This window comes from Scyliorhinus torazame, chromosome 4 (genome assembly GCF_047496885.1).
Source record: "Scyliorhinus torazame isolate Kashiwa2021f chromosome 4, sScyTor2.1, whole genome shotgun sequence".
Classification (NCBI taxonomy): Eukaryota; Metazoa; Chordata; class Chondrichthyes; order Carcharhiniformes; family Scyliorhinidae; genus Scyliorhinus; species Scyliorhinus torazame.
In genome coordinates, this window is record NC_092710.1 from 236,082,349 (window position 1) to 236,096,480 (window position 14,132).

Consider the following 14,132-nt stretch of genomic DNA (forward strand, 5'->3'; position numbering starts at 1 on the left):
TGCATGCCAGTTATCTATCGACTAATGTTCAGGAAGAAGATAAGCAGGGTCCTTTTTGCATTGGGTTGGCTCCATAATATCATTTCTGCTGGTGAAGATGCAGAATACAATCAACCTACTAACATTGACTCGGTAGTTTGACACCAGAAACAGACATTTTTGTAATATTCAGGAGCTCTGACGATGATTGACTAGCTAATCCTGGTGTGTGGGAGAGCTTTCCAGGTACCCATGTTAGCCTATGTTCTGACCAGGGGCAGCTTCCACCATGGGATCTGGCTGCATGATGGTCTCTTAGTCACAAGGGGCTTAGGAGGTCAATGGTGATGATGCCACGTGAGGGGTGGCACGGCCATCATCCTCAGTGACTGCCTCAGCCGATGGCAGAATTTCAGATAACAGGAGGGGCCCATCAGCTGGGCTGCAACAAGTAACCCTCCAAGCATCTCTCTGTCACCAACACTACTGACTGATCCATGTACTACAGAGTGAGACGTGATTCCTGTGAATGTCAGTGCACAATTCTTGCATGCACTCCATGTCATGCCACGTATGGCTCTCTATGAAGTTGATCGCTTTTACAGTGGAAGCCTAAGAAGGTAAAAATTGGAGCAGGAGTAGACAATTGCCCCTGCGATGACACTGGTGGAACAACCTCTCAAGGTGCTCCCCCAATGCTCGCCACAAGGATAACTGCCATATGTAACTCAGCCACAAGTAGAAACAAGCAAACAGGCTGCCTCCACAGGTCACAAGGGAGACACTATCAAGAAGTGGCTGAGTGGGGAGCCACCACATCAGGCAGAGCATTAATTAGATAACTGGGGTATTGACACATGACACCAATCCTTTGAACTTCTATTTATTAATGGCAGGACAGGAAAAGAGGGATGAAGTGGTGAAGGGAACAGAGTTCCTTGAATGGAGACAGTGAAACCACCGACAGATGTGCATCCTTCATTGGCAGTAAGAGTGGATTTATTCTAGGCTGCGCCTTCAATGGAAGCGCTCTCACAGGCAGCTTAAAATAGGTTCCAGACCTCACCATTGCCTTTGTTAGAATGGCAGAGCAAAGATGATATCCCCAATGTTGATAGCATCCACTCAACACCCTTAAGTACTGTGCTAGCTACAGCTACCTCCCTATGCAGTCAGGGCCCCTTTGTATTCTTTATCTTCTCCTTCTCCTCTTCCACATCCTGCACCTCCACTTCCTACAGTGAGTTATGTTGATCTAGCATATCACCATCTTCAAGATCCAGAGCTCACTGGAGGGTATGGATTGCCTTCTTACGACTTGTTTATCTCCTTGGACTTCCACATGCCTAAAGCTCTGTCCTTGCTGTGAAGGATGTTGCTCCTGATTGCCACTGGACCTGAAATCTGAGAGTTGTGCTCCCGTTGTTAGCTGCTGTCTTTTTTTGCATTTAGTTTGACTTGTACTTGTGTCTGGATGCTTTGTCCCTCCTCTTATGCCCCTAAAATACCAGGAGGGTGACCACACCCTGCACTGTTCATGTGCATAGTGTCAATTCTCACTGCAACCGGTGTACATTTGATGATACCTTTGTGCCAATGACTGCATGTCCCTGTCAGCTGTTCTCCTTTTCACGAGCCGACCTAATTTCTTGGGTTTGACCCATTCCTTACTCTCTGCCCTCACTCCTTCTCCTCCCTCCCAGAGCCATGGTAGGTCCCCTTGTTCTTTCTACATAACAAGCTTTTGCATTCAAAGGATCATTCTCTGCCATTTCCGCCAACTCCAACATGATGCTACCACAAAATACATCTTACCTCACAACCCTCCCAGCAGCATTCCACAGGGATCACTCCCATGTGACACCATTTTCCCATCACCCCCAGCTCCTCATCCCCTTTCCACAGCACCTTTCCCTTTACCTCCTCCCTCCTCACCATTCAAAGCCCTAAACATTGCTTTTATGTGAAATAACGTTTCACTTGCACCTCTTTCAATTTGATCTACTGTATTCATTGCTCCGAATGAGGTCTGCTCTATATTGGGAAGACCAAAAGTAGACTCAGTGACCACTTTGTGCAAGACCATTGGTCAGTCCACAAGCATGACCCAACTTCCTGTCACTTGCCATTTCAACTCAGCATCTTGCTTTCACGTCCGCTTGTCCATCCTTGGCCTGTTTGCAATGCTCCAATGAAACCCAATGCAAACTGGGGGGAGCATCACCTCATCTTCCGATTAGGCACATTACAGGCCTCAGCACTCAACATTGAGTTCAATAACTTTAGACTATGACCTTTCTCTTCCATCTTGACCCTTTTTTAATATCCAAAACATTTTTTGTCACAATGCTGGCTGTGTGCAAACTTTCAATGCCTAGTAAAACCAATTTTCCATTGATGTGAATTAAAGCCGTGCAGATAAAAGATCTGAGGGGGTTTCAACCCAGCTGATGTGGTTTTGCTTTTTAGGAATTTACAGGTGCTGCTGTCTCTGCCTGAAGCAGCAGGTATAGGGGGCAGGCGAGTTTTAAAGTCATGATTTCTTTCACTGCCTGTCTGGACTCCTCTCTAGCTTCCAGGCAGTGGTTCCTATAATGGGGACGGGGTCTCTGGTGAGGGCCTGTGTAATGGGGAGTTTTTTGTGGGGGTCTCTATAATCATAGAATCCCTACAGTGCAGAAGTAGGCCATTCAGCCCATCGAGTCTGCACCAACCCTCTGAAAGAGAAGCCTAATCTTGGCCCAATTTCCCACACTATCCTTGTAACCCCCTGCTGGGGCAATTTAGCATATCCAATCAACCTAACCTGCACAGCTTTGGACTATAGGGGGAAACCCACGCAGACACAGGGATAATGAGCGGTTTCTGGTAGGAGTCTCTATAATGTGGGGTTTCTGGTAGTGGTCTCTAGTGGATGGCCTCTGTAATGGGGGGGGGGGGGGGGGGTTCTGGTAGTGTCTCTGTAATGGGAGGGTTTCTGGTGAGGATCACTTTGGGGTGGTCTCTGGTGGGGGTCTCTATAATGGGGGGATTCTGGTAGTCTCTATAATGGGAGGTTTATGGTGGGGGTCTCTAGTTGGAGGGTTTCTGGTGTTGGTCTCTGTATTGGGGGCCTCTTGTGGGGGTCTCTGCAATGGGATGTTTCTGGTGAGGGTCGGTCTGCGGGAGATCTCTGGTGGCTGTCTCTGTAATAGGGGTCTTTTGTGGGGGCCTGTAATGGAGGTTTCTGTGGGAGCCTATAATGGAGGTTTTTTGGAACACTCTGTAGTGGGTTTCTGGTAGCCATCTCTGTAATGGGCGATTTCTAGTGTTATGGGCGAGGCGTTTTCAGAACCCCAAAATGTATCATGGAGTTCAAACAACCTCTCCCTTTAATGGATTTTTTGCTTTTCCTAGCACATGGCATTTTCCCTAGGTGTGGGATTACAATTATGGACACGTGGGTTTTTAAACACAAAACACTGTTTATTCCATGAACTCAACTTAACATCTTAAATAAACATTGGATCTCTTAAAAACCCTTACTTCAAAGATAACTCAGAAAATATTGCAACAGTAAATAATTCCTTAAAATGTTCCTTCAAACGTCCAAGAGACTTAACACCTTTAAACAAAATCACATCAGGTTAAAGGCTTTACTTTAAATCACCCAAATGATCCAGAGATAGTCTTTCATGGCAGAGATCCAGCTCACTGCAAAACACAGACACACACCCAGCTCTTTTCCTTCAAAGTGCAAACTAAACTGCAAAACTAAACTGCAAAATGGCTGACCTGACCTCCGCTCCACCCACTCTCTGACATCACTGCTTTCTTAAAGATACATTGCTTAAACATCCATGTCTTAAAGGTACCCTCACATGACACCTCCCCCCAAGAAAAAAAATAAACCATCAACTTCAAGATGATTTCATTTTTCACTTTTGCACCATCCTCTAAGAAGTGTACACAGTAAATATACCTTTTTGTTTCTTTAAAAAAAAACACATGCAAACAGGTATAATAATATAGTCCATTTTTCTTTGTTCTTCTTCCTCCAACCAAAATCCTTCTCGATTGACAGTCTCTTTGAACAAAGTCTCTGCACGATCCATCTATTCCTCTAATCCTCGGCATTTCTCTTCAGAATCAGATAATTTAGTTCAATCTGACCACGAGTCCCTTGCAATTCTCCAATACAGGAACATTGGTTACCACAGCTTTCAGGCAGTCAAATGCCTGTTGAAAATCCACTGTCCATTGAACTTTTTTTACGTTTCTTCAGCAATTCCATCAGTGGAGTAATCACGCCACAAAACGTTTGCACAACTGTTCGATCAAAGCCATTCATGCTAAGAAATCGCATTATATCCCTTCGTCTTGAGGATAACGGAAACTCCGATGGAAAGTGATTTGGGCTTCTCCAAATTCACTTTCGGCTAGGTTCATCACCAAACCCGCCTCCTGAAGTCGATTGAAGAACTCCATACGATGTTTTAAATGTTCTTTCCATGTCTGGAAGTTGGAAATAAAAGCAGATTGTCCCCCTTTCTTAATGCAAGCCTTTAAACGTGGGATAGGATAAGAGTCCGTTCTTGTAACTGCATTCACCGTTCGGTACTATCTGGTCTAGGTATTGTAGCGCACAATGACTTACGAGAGAGACGAGTAGAGATGAAGTCGATGAGGCTTTATTGAGTGAGACTTGTCCCCAGCAGTTCAGCAACAGAATGGAGCGGCGGGGAGAAGCTCGGGTTCTTATACTCCGCCTTCAGGGCGGAGCCAGGAGTCAACAGCCAACCAGGACCCGGGATCTGTCAGCCAATAGCATCACGGCTTCACAGTCCCACATGACCCCTAATACATACTACCACATTCACCCCTTGTTAAAAATGAACCCGGCGGGGTGGTGGTTCGCATGGTGGTAGGGGTTTACAAGGCTGGTCCTGGGAGGAAAATTTCGGGCATATCATTACAGTTTTCGCCCTACACTGGGCTATGTACAAGGTTTGTGAAACTATTTACAATATTAGTGTAGAATCCCAAGTTTCTTTACCCGTCAGTCTGGCCTCAATAAAAGTTGAGATGGATTTGCAGGTACAGCATTAGTTATTTTATTTAGCTTGCAAGCGTTCCTCAATCCTCAGGAGCACGAAGCACATTGTGCTCCATGGACTTCTGGAATCAAGTGAGGATATGGAACAAAGGAATCTGTACTGATACATTCAAATGGCATCAAGTTTCACATGCATGATGCCCATAGGTCATCCTATATCCCTCCTGACCTGTTGATCTATTCTGATTGGCTCACTTCCAATCCCTTCCTCTGGTCCCTATTACCCAGCATCCTTTTCTCCTGCTTTGGTGGACACACCTCTTCCTGCTTTTCCATGCGGTCTGAAATCCTTTGTTGTGAACTCACCAGAATTAAACTGGCCTACCTCTACATTACATTAACTAATATCTCTAAAGTAACTATTTTATATCACATTCGTCATTCCCTCCTTTTATCATTCCATGATAACCGAACTATCCAATCCATAGCTACGGTTCCTCATCTAAAAAGATCCGTCGCTGCATTTCCAATTCCTGGCTTAGCCCCCCGTCATCTGCTGCACCCTCATGGATTTTAACAGTTAAGATTTTAGGGGCGTTGATCTGTTCCAGTGCACCCCGCATTCTACCCAACACACATTTAAGGACAGCTAGGCCCACAAAGATGCAGCCGATAGCCACCACTAAATACATGGCCATATTTATCAACCAGTCCTTCCAACCCCCAAATCCCCAGTTACCCCAAGAGCCAGGATCCTGCATTCCGTCCAGGTGATCCCGTATGTGATCCATAAATTTAGTGATGTTAGCGGTCAAGTCCTGAACTCCCATGATACACTTGCCCTGCACTATGGCGCATACCCCACCCTCACGGGCCAGAAGATAGTCAAGAGCATACCGGTTCTGCATTGCAAACAACCGTAGCTGAGACAATTCCTTGGTTATTGCCCCAAGGGCTCCCAAGGTTTCATTTCCCAAGATGGTAAGGCCACAAATAAAATAATTCCTCTTGCTGACAGCCAAGGAACCCCCCACACCTCCCAGTGTCAAGACGCTCAGAATCCCCCATCCGGCTGAGTGGCCCCGGTTGGGTGCGAGAACCTGAGGTATTTTCCAGTTCTCGCAAAATTCAGCAGAGACTGCCCGGCGTGCTAACTGATGATGCAGCTTCCACGCCGAAGGGCAGGGGGCTGTGGTAGGGACTAGAGTCCCTATAGCAATTTGGCGGGGAAATGGGGGTGACAAAACGTTGGTCGCTGTGCCATTAAATAAAAAGTAGTATCCTTGCTCCGTGTGCAGGCTTGCATCACAATCAGTATATCGGTTGCGTAAGGATCCCCCAGTAGCCCAGTTTATCCAGCTTCGAAACGCCCATTCGGGCCGCCTAGCAATGCGGAAAGCCCTAGTCCCAACAGTGATATGAGAGACATTCGCCCAGCCACAAAGGAGCTGGAGGCTGGCGTTCAATGGAACGCAAGTGGTGTTTGCACTGAGTGCTGAATTTGGTGCTTTTTGAGTGCGATAGTGAGAGTTTGGTGACCGAGGGAGTGCTGAATTTGGTGCTTTTTGAGTGCGATAGTGAGAGTTTGGTGACCGAGGGAGTTAGGTGAGGAGGGAGTAAGGTGCTCCTTTCATTTTGTTTCCGACATTTCCGCAAAGAGTGCGAAGAGAGCCAGGAGTTTACAGGAAGTGTAGCTGACTGGGAGCAGAGTCGGAGGGCGGAGATCTAGTTAGTCCACACAGCAGCTATATTCTGTAAGGTAAGAGGGGATGGAGGCTAGGCCAGTTACATGCTCCTCCTGTAGGATGTGGGTGGTGAGGGATACCACCGGTGTCCCCATTGACTATACCTGCGGGAAGTGCACCCAACTTCAGCTCCTCAAAGACCGTGTTAGGGAACTGGAGCTGAAGCTGGATGAACTTCGGATCATCCGGGAGGCAGAGGGGGTGATTGAGAAGAGTTACAGGGAGGTAACCACACCCAAGGTACAGGACAAGAATAGCTGGGTTACAGTCAGGGGGAAAAAAACAAACAGGCAGACAGTGCAGGGATCCCTCGAGGCCGTTCCCCTTCAAAACAAGTATACCGTTTTGGATGCTGTTGGGGGGGATGACCTACCGGGGGAAGGCCCTAGCGGTCAGGTCTCTGGCACGGAGTCTGGCTCTGGGGCTCAGAAGGGAAGGGGGGAGAATAGAAAAGCAATAGTTGTAGGAGATTCAATGGTTAGGGGAATAGATAGGAGATTCTGTGGTCGCGAGCGAGACTCCCGGAAGGTATGTTGCCTCCCGGGTGCCAGGGCCAGGGATGTCTCGGATCGTGTCTTCAGGATCCTTAAGGGGGAGGGTGAGCAGCCAGAAGTCGTGGTGCACATTGGTACCAACGACATAGGTAGGAAAAGGGGTGTGGAGGTAATAAACAAGTTCAGGGAGTTAGGCTGGAAGTCGAAAGCCAGGACAGACAGAGTTGTCATCTCTGGTTTGTTGCCGGTGCCACGTGATAGCAAGGCTAGGAATAGGGAGAGAGTGCAGTTGAACACGTGGCTGCAGGAATGGTGTAGGAGGGAGGGCTTCAGGTATTTGGATAATTGGAACGCATTCTGGGGAAGGTGGGACCTGTACAAGCAGGACGGGTTGCATCTGAACCAGAGGGGCACCAATATCCTGGGAGGGAGGTTTTCTAGTATTCTTCGGGAGGGTTTAAACTAATTTGGCAGGGGAATGGGAACCGGATTTGTAGTCCAGCAACTAAGGTAGCCGATATTCAGGACGCCAAAGCGTGTAATGAGACAGTGGGGAAGGGAACACTGACAAAGGAGAGTATTTGCAGGCACGGAGATGGGTTGAAGTGTGTATACTTCAACGCAAGAAGCATCAGGAATAAGGTGGGTGAACTTAAGGCATGGATCGGTACTTGGGACTACGATGTGGTGGCCATCACGGAAACTTGGATAGAAGAGGGGCAGAAATGGTTGTTGGAGGTCCCTGGTTATAGATGTTTCAATAAGATTAGGGAGGGTGGTAAAAGAGGTGGGGGGGGTGGCATTATTAATTAGAGATAGTATAACAGCTGCAGAAAGGCAGTTCGAGGAGTATCACCCTATTGAGGTAGTATGGGTTGAAGTCAGAAATAGGAAAGGAGCAGTCACCTTGTTAGGAGTTTTCTATAGGCCCCCCAATAGTAGCAGAGATGTGGAGGAACAGATTGGGAAACAGATTTTGGAAAGGTGCAGAAGTCACAGGGTAGTAGTCATGGGTGACTTTAACTTCCCAAATATTGAGTGGAAACTCTTTAGATCAAATAGTTTGGATGGGGTGGTGTTTGTGCAGTGTGTCCAGGAAGCTTTTCTAACACAGTATGTAGATTGTCCGACCAGAGGAGGGGCAATATTGGATTTAGTACTTGGTAATGAACCAGGGCAAGTGATAGATTTGTTAGTGGGGGAGCATTTTGGAGATAGTGACCACAATTCTGTGACTTTCACTTTAGTAATGGAGAGGGATAGGTACGTGCAACAGGGCAAGGTTTACAATTGGGGGAAGGGTAAATACGATGTTGTCAGACAAGAATTGAAGTGCATAAGTTGGGAACATAGGCTGGCAGGGAAGGACACAAGTGAAATGTGGAACTTGTTCAAGGAACAGGTGCTACGTGTCCTTGATATGTATATCCTTGTCAGGCAGGGAAGAGATGGTCGAGTGAGGGAACCATGGTTGACAAGAGAGGTTGAATGTCTTGTTAAGAGGAAAAAGCCTTATGTAAGGCTGAGGAAACAAGGTTCAGACAGGGCATTGGAGGGATACAAGATAGCCAGGAGGGAACTGAAGAAAGGGATTAGGAGAGCTAAGAGAGGGCATGAACAATCTTTGGCGGGTAGGATCAAGGAAAACCCCAAAGCCTTTTACACATATGTGAGAAATATGAGAATGACTAGAGCGAGGGTAGGTCCAATCAAGGACAGTAGCGGGAGATTGTGTATTGAGTCTGAAGAGATAGGAGAGGTCTTGAATGAGTACTTTTCTTCTGTATTTACAAATGAGAGGGGCGATATTGTTGGAGAGGACAGTGTGAAACAGATTGGTAAGCTCGAGGAAATACTTGTTAGGAAGGAAGATGTGTTGGGCATTTTGAAAAACTTGAGGATAGACAAGTCCCCCGGGCCTGACGGGATATATCCAAGGATTCTATGGGAAGCAAGAGATGAAATTGCAGAGCCGTTGGCAATTATCTTTTTATCCTCACTGTCAACAGGGGTGGTACCAGGGGATTGGAGAGAGGCGAATGTCGTGCCCCTGTTCAAAAAAGGAACTAGGGATAACCCTGGGAATTACAGGCCAGTTAGTCTAACTTCGGTGGTAGGCAAAGTAATGGAAAGGGTACTGAAGGATAGGATTTCTGAGCATCTGGAAAGACACTGCTTGATTAGGGATAGTCAGCACGGATTTGTGAGGGGTAGGTCTTGCCTAACAAATCTTATTGAATTCTTTGAGGAGGTGACCAAGCATGTGGATGAAGATAAAGCAGTGGATGTAGTGTACATGGATTTTAGTAATGCATTTGATAAAGTTCCCCATGGTAGGCTTATGCAGAAAGTAAGGAGGCATGGGATAGTGGGAAATTTGGCCAGTTGGATAACAAACTGGCTAACCGATAGAAGTCAGAGAGTGGTGGTGGATGGCAAATATTCAGCCTGGATCCCAGTTACTAGTGGCGTACCGCAGGGATCAGTTCTGGGTCCTCTGCTGTTTGTGATTTTCATTAATGACTTGGATGAGGGAGTTGAAGGGTGGGTCAGTAAATTTGCAGACGATACAAAGATTGGTGGAGTTGTGGATAGTAAGGAGGGCTGTTGTCGGCTGCAAAGAGACATAGATAGGATGCAGAGCTGGGCTGAGAAGTGGCAGATGGAGTTTAACCCTGAAAAGTGTGAGGTTGTCCATTTTGGAAGGACAAATATGAATGCGGAATACAGGGTTAACGGTAGAGTTCTTGGCAATGTGGAGGAGCAGAGAGATCTTGAGGTCTATGTTCATACATCTTTGAAAGTTGCCACTCAAGTGGATAGAGCTGTGAAGAAGGCCTATGGTGTGCTCACGTTCATTAACAGAGGGATTGAATTTAAGAGCCGTGAGGTGATGATGCAGCTGTACAAAACTTTGGTAAGGCCACATTTGGAGTACTGTGTACAGTTCTGGTCGCCTCATTTTAGGAAGGATGTGGAAGCTCTGGAAAAGGTGCAAAGAAGATTTACCAGGATGTTGCCTGGAATGGAGAGTAGGTCTTACAAGGAAAGGTTGAGGGTGCAAGGCCTTTTCTCATTAGAGCGGAGAAGGATGAGGGGCGACTTGATAGTGGTTTATAAGATGATCAGGGGAATAGATAGAGTAGACAGTCAGAGACTTTTTCCCCGGGTGGAACACACCATTACAAGGGGACATAAATTTAAGGTGAAAGGTGGGAGATATAGGAGGGATATCAGAGGTAGGTTCTTTACCCAGAGAGTAGTGGGGGCATGGAATGCACTGCCTGTGGAAGTAGTTGAGTTGGGAACATTAGGGACCTTCAAGCAGCTCTTGGATAGGTACATGGATTACGGTAAAATGATATAGTGTAGATTTATTTGTTCTTAAGGGCAGCACGGTAGCATTGTGGATAGCACAATTGCTTCACAGCTCCATGGTCCCAGGTTCGATTCCGGCTTGGGTCATTGTCTGTGCGGAGTCTGCACGTCCTCCCCGTGTCTGCGTGGGTTTCCTCCGAGTGCTCCGGTTTCCTCCCACAGTCCAAAGATGTGCGGGTTAGGTGAATTGGCCAATGATAAATTGCCCTTAATGTCCAAATTGCCCTTGGTGTTGGGTGGAGGTGTTGAGTTTGGGTAGGGTGCTCTTTCCAAGAGCCGGTGCAGACTCAAAGGGCCGAATGGCCTCCTTCTGCACTGTAAATTCAATGATAATCTATGATTAATCTAGGACAAAGGTTCGGCACAACATCGTGGGCCGAAGGGCCTGTTCTGTGCTGTATTTTCTATGTTCTATGTTCTATGGTGTTGTAACAAACGCATTGGCCAGACGCCTGGGTGATATGGCACCTCCTGTCCGTACAGGTGGGGAACAGACATGTTATATTCGTTTCCACCTCTACCAGCAAACAGCCGTATCCTTCACTGCTGAAACAATTCTCGTACGACCGGGAATCCATATTGGGAGTGAAGTGGCTAGGTATATACGCCCTACACCGTTGCAGCCTATCATACTGTGATTGGGAATTATCCCGAGGAAGGGGAAGGCAAATAGCCGGTGGTGCTGAACCCGGATCGTAAGGAAGAGTGACTTGCTCGGGCAGTGGCTCGGAATGCTGACAATGAACCACCGTTTGGGGAGTGCCCCAAAGCGGTGAAACAGAAAATAACCTAGACACTGCTGCGGGGTTCGGGTAGCAGACAACCCGTCCGTGGCCATACAAGCGATGGTAAATCTGGTAGAAAAGATTCATACTACCCAGGTTTTCCTCAGTTTGGCCTTTAACTAACTTAAGTGTATCTCCCGGTAACCTACGTTCTAGCTGTACTTCCCTTCTCACACGCCCCGTCCTCTCTCTAGTCCCTCTCTCTTTCACATAGCCTCTTCCTACGCTCTCCTGACGGCCTGATGTTACCTTTATTGCACCAATCTTAACACATCCAAAATCAAATTTACATGTATTCCAAAAACAAGGCAATGTCCATATAATGTTCCCTTCCCATCGCCGGGACCGGTGCAATTGCTTCATGAGTCCTGCATTCTCCTTAACTTTGACGACCTTCCATGAGTCGATACCATGTCCTCGTATATGGGGGCAGCGAAGAACATCACCTTTGCATAGGTGATGTATCCTTGTAGATTGGTTGGGGTTACAAATATAAATAATATTCCCCTTTTCCATGTCCGTCGCCAATAACACTCCAAGCGAAGTGAGGCCAAATATCACACAGACGGTGCGTAGCCACTCCATCATGCTCCACACCTGGAAAATAGCACTGGAGAAGGGAGGCAGGTTAGTATCCGACCTTTTACAGTAGTGGAGATGGACTCAATTTACAGTGATGAAGGTGGACCCAAGCACTTCGCCCCTCCGCTTTAACTGCTGTGGGGGTGGTAAGGAGAACTTGGAAGGGCCCGTCCCATCGCGGCTCCGACCCCTTCCTAGTCCAATTTTTGACCATGACATAACTGCCGGGCTGGACTGAAAGTGAGCTAGTTACTGGGGGCGATGGCTGGTGAGCCGCGTGGACCTGGCCATGGAGCTCCTTGAGCACCTGCGTGAGGGCTAGAACATAGGTGGTCATCTCTTCAGTCATATGGTGAAACTGAACCAGTCTGGGAACCTGCAGGCTCCAGGGAGTTCTAAGAGGCCTGCCATAAAGAATCTCGGCAGGAGAGAGCCGGGCCGGTCCCGCAGGTGTAACCCGCAGCTGGTAGAGGGCAACGGGGAGCAACTTAAGCCATGTCAGTCCCGTGTCTGCTCTTAATTTAGCCAATTTAGTTTTGAGGGTCTGATTGTGTCTCTCAACCAACCCGGCCGCCTGCGGTCTATAAGCACAGTGTAACTGCTGGCGTATGCCCAACTGGGAGCAAAACTCCTTGTTAATTTGTCCAATAAAATGAGGCCCATTGTCAGAACTTAACTGAGCTGGTATACCGTACCGGGGAATGATTTCCCGCATCAAGACTTTAACCACAGTAGCAGCTTTATTATCGATAGTCGGATACGCCTTGACCCATCTGCTGAACACATCCACAATGACCAAAACATATTTATAACATTGACACCTTTCTAACTCAATGTAATCCATTTGGAGCGTCTCAAAGGGACCACTGGGCAATGGGGTTTGCCCCATCCCACAAGGGATACCTTTTCCGGTGTTATATTGCTGACAAATCAAACACCGAGTACTGATACTCTGGGCCAACCCCTGCATTTTAGGGTGCCACCAAGTGTCCAGCAACAAATCACTAGTCCCTCGAGCCCCACAATGAGTTGCAAAGTGTACACATTCAATGACCCATAAAGCCAGTACATCAGACATACAAGTCTGATGTGCTGGCGTGGTCCATAAAGAGGAAACAGAATCATATGTACAACCTAACCGTTTCCACATTTGTTTATCACTCTCAGGAGCGTCCTCCTGTAACCTTATGACGTCTTGGATGGTTGGCATTGACTTGTCAGAAGCAGACATATTTATAGTAGATCGTTTAGTCTGACTTAACATTTTAGGCACCATCACTTGCTGAATTTGCGCGGCTGTCCGCGCTGCACAATCTGCTCGTTCATTACCAACGTCAACTGGGGTCTTACCGTTTGTGTGGGCAGCGCATTTAATAACGGAAATCTGCGCGGGCATAAGGAGGGCCTGCAGTAGGTCATTAACTAAACCCCGGTGGGATATTTCCGTGCCTGCCGAGGTCAGGAATCCCCTATTCTTCCAGAGTTGTCCGAAGTCATGAACTACCCCGAAAGCATATCGGGAGTCAGTGTAAATATTTACCCGACGATCTCCCCCAAGTATACATGCACGGGTGAGGGCAAAAAGTTTGGCTTGTTGAGCTGAATAAGGGGTCTGGAAAGCTGCCGCTTCTAGAATCAGACCATCCTGATCTATGATTGCATAACCGGACAGTCTCCGGCCAGTGGGGCTTACTAATGCACTGCCATCAACATACATAATCATGTCAGGTTGTTCTCACGGAATATCACTCCGATCGTCCCTTATTGTTGTAGTTTCCTGAATCAAGGCTAAACAGTCGTGACCAGGTGCGTCCTCATGGACAGGGGGACCGCTAAGAAAACAGGCTGGATTGATAGTGGTACAGTATTTAAATGTCAGACGTGGATTGTTCAAAAGGTATATCTCATACCTATTCTGACGAGCTGCGGTATGATGCTGAGTCTGCAGTTGCCCCAATAGTGCGATTACCGAGTGGGAGCTATACACCGTAATATCCTGTTGGAGAGTGATATTGGCAGCAGCCTGCAAACTATTGTATATCGCTGCCAAGATCTGGGTGCAAACAGGGTGGCCCAACGCCACTGGGTCGAGTTTGGAAGAGTAATATGCTACGGGCCGGTGCTTGTCCCCATG

At 47.3% G+C, this 14,132-nt stretch overlaps 1 protein-coding gene across 1 annotated transcript in view; it reads left to right on the forward strand.

Moving 5' to 3' along the window:
• Positions 1 to 14,132, forward strand: part of LOC140411483 (calcium and integrin-binding family member 4-like) — a 143,322-nt gene that overhangs the window by 49,992 nt on the left and 79,198 nt on the right. The window lies entirely within an intron of this gene.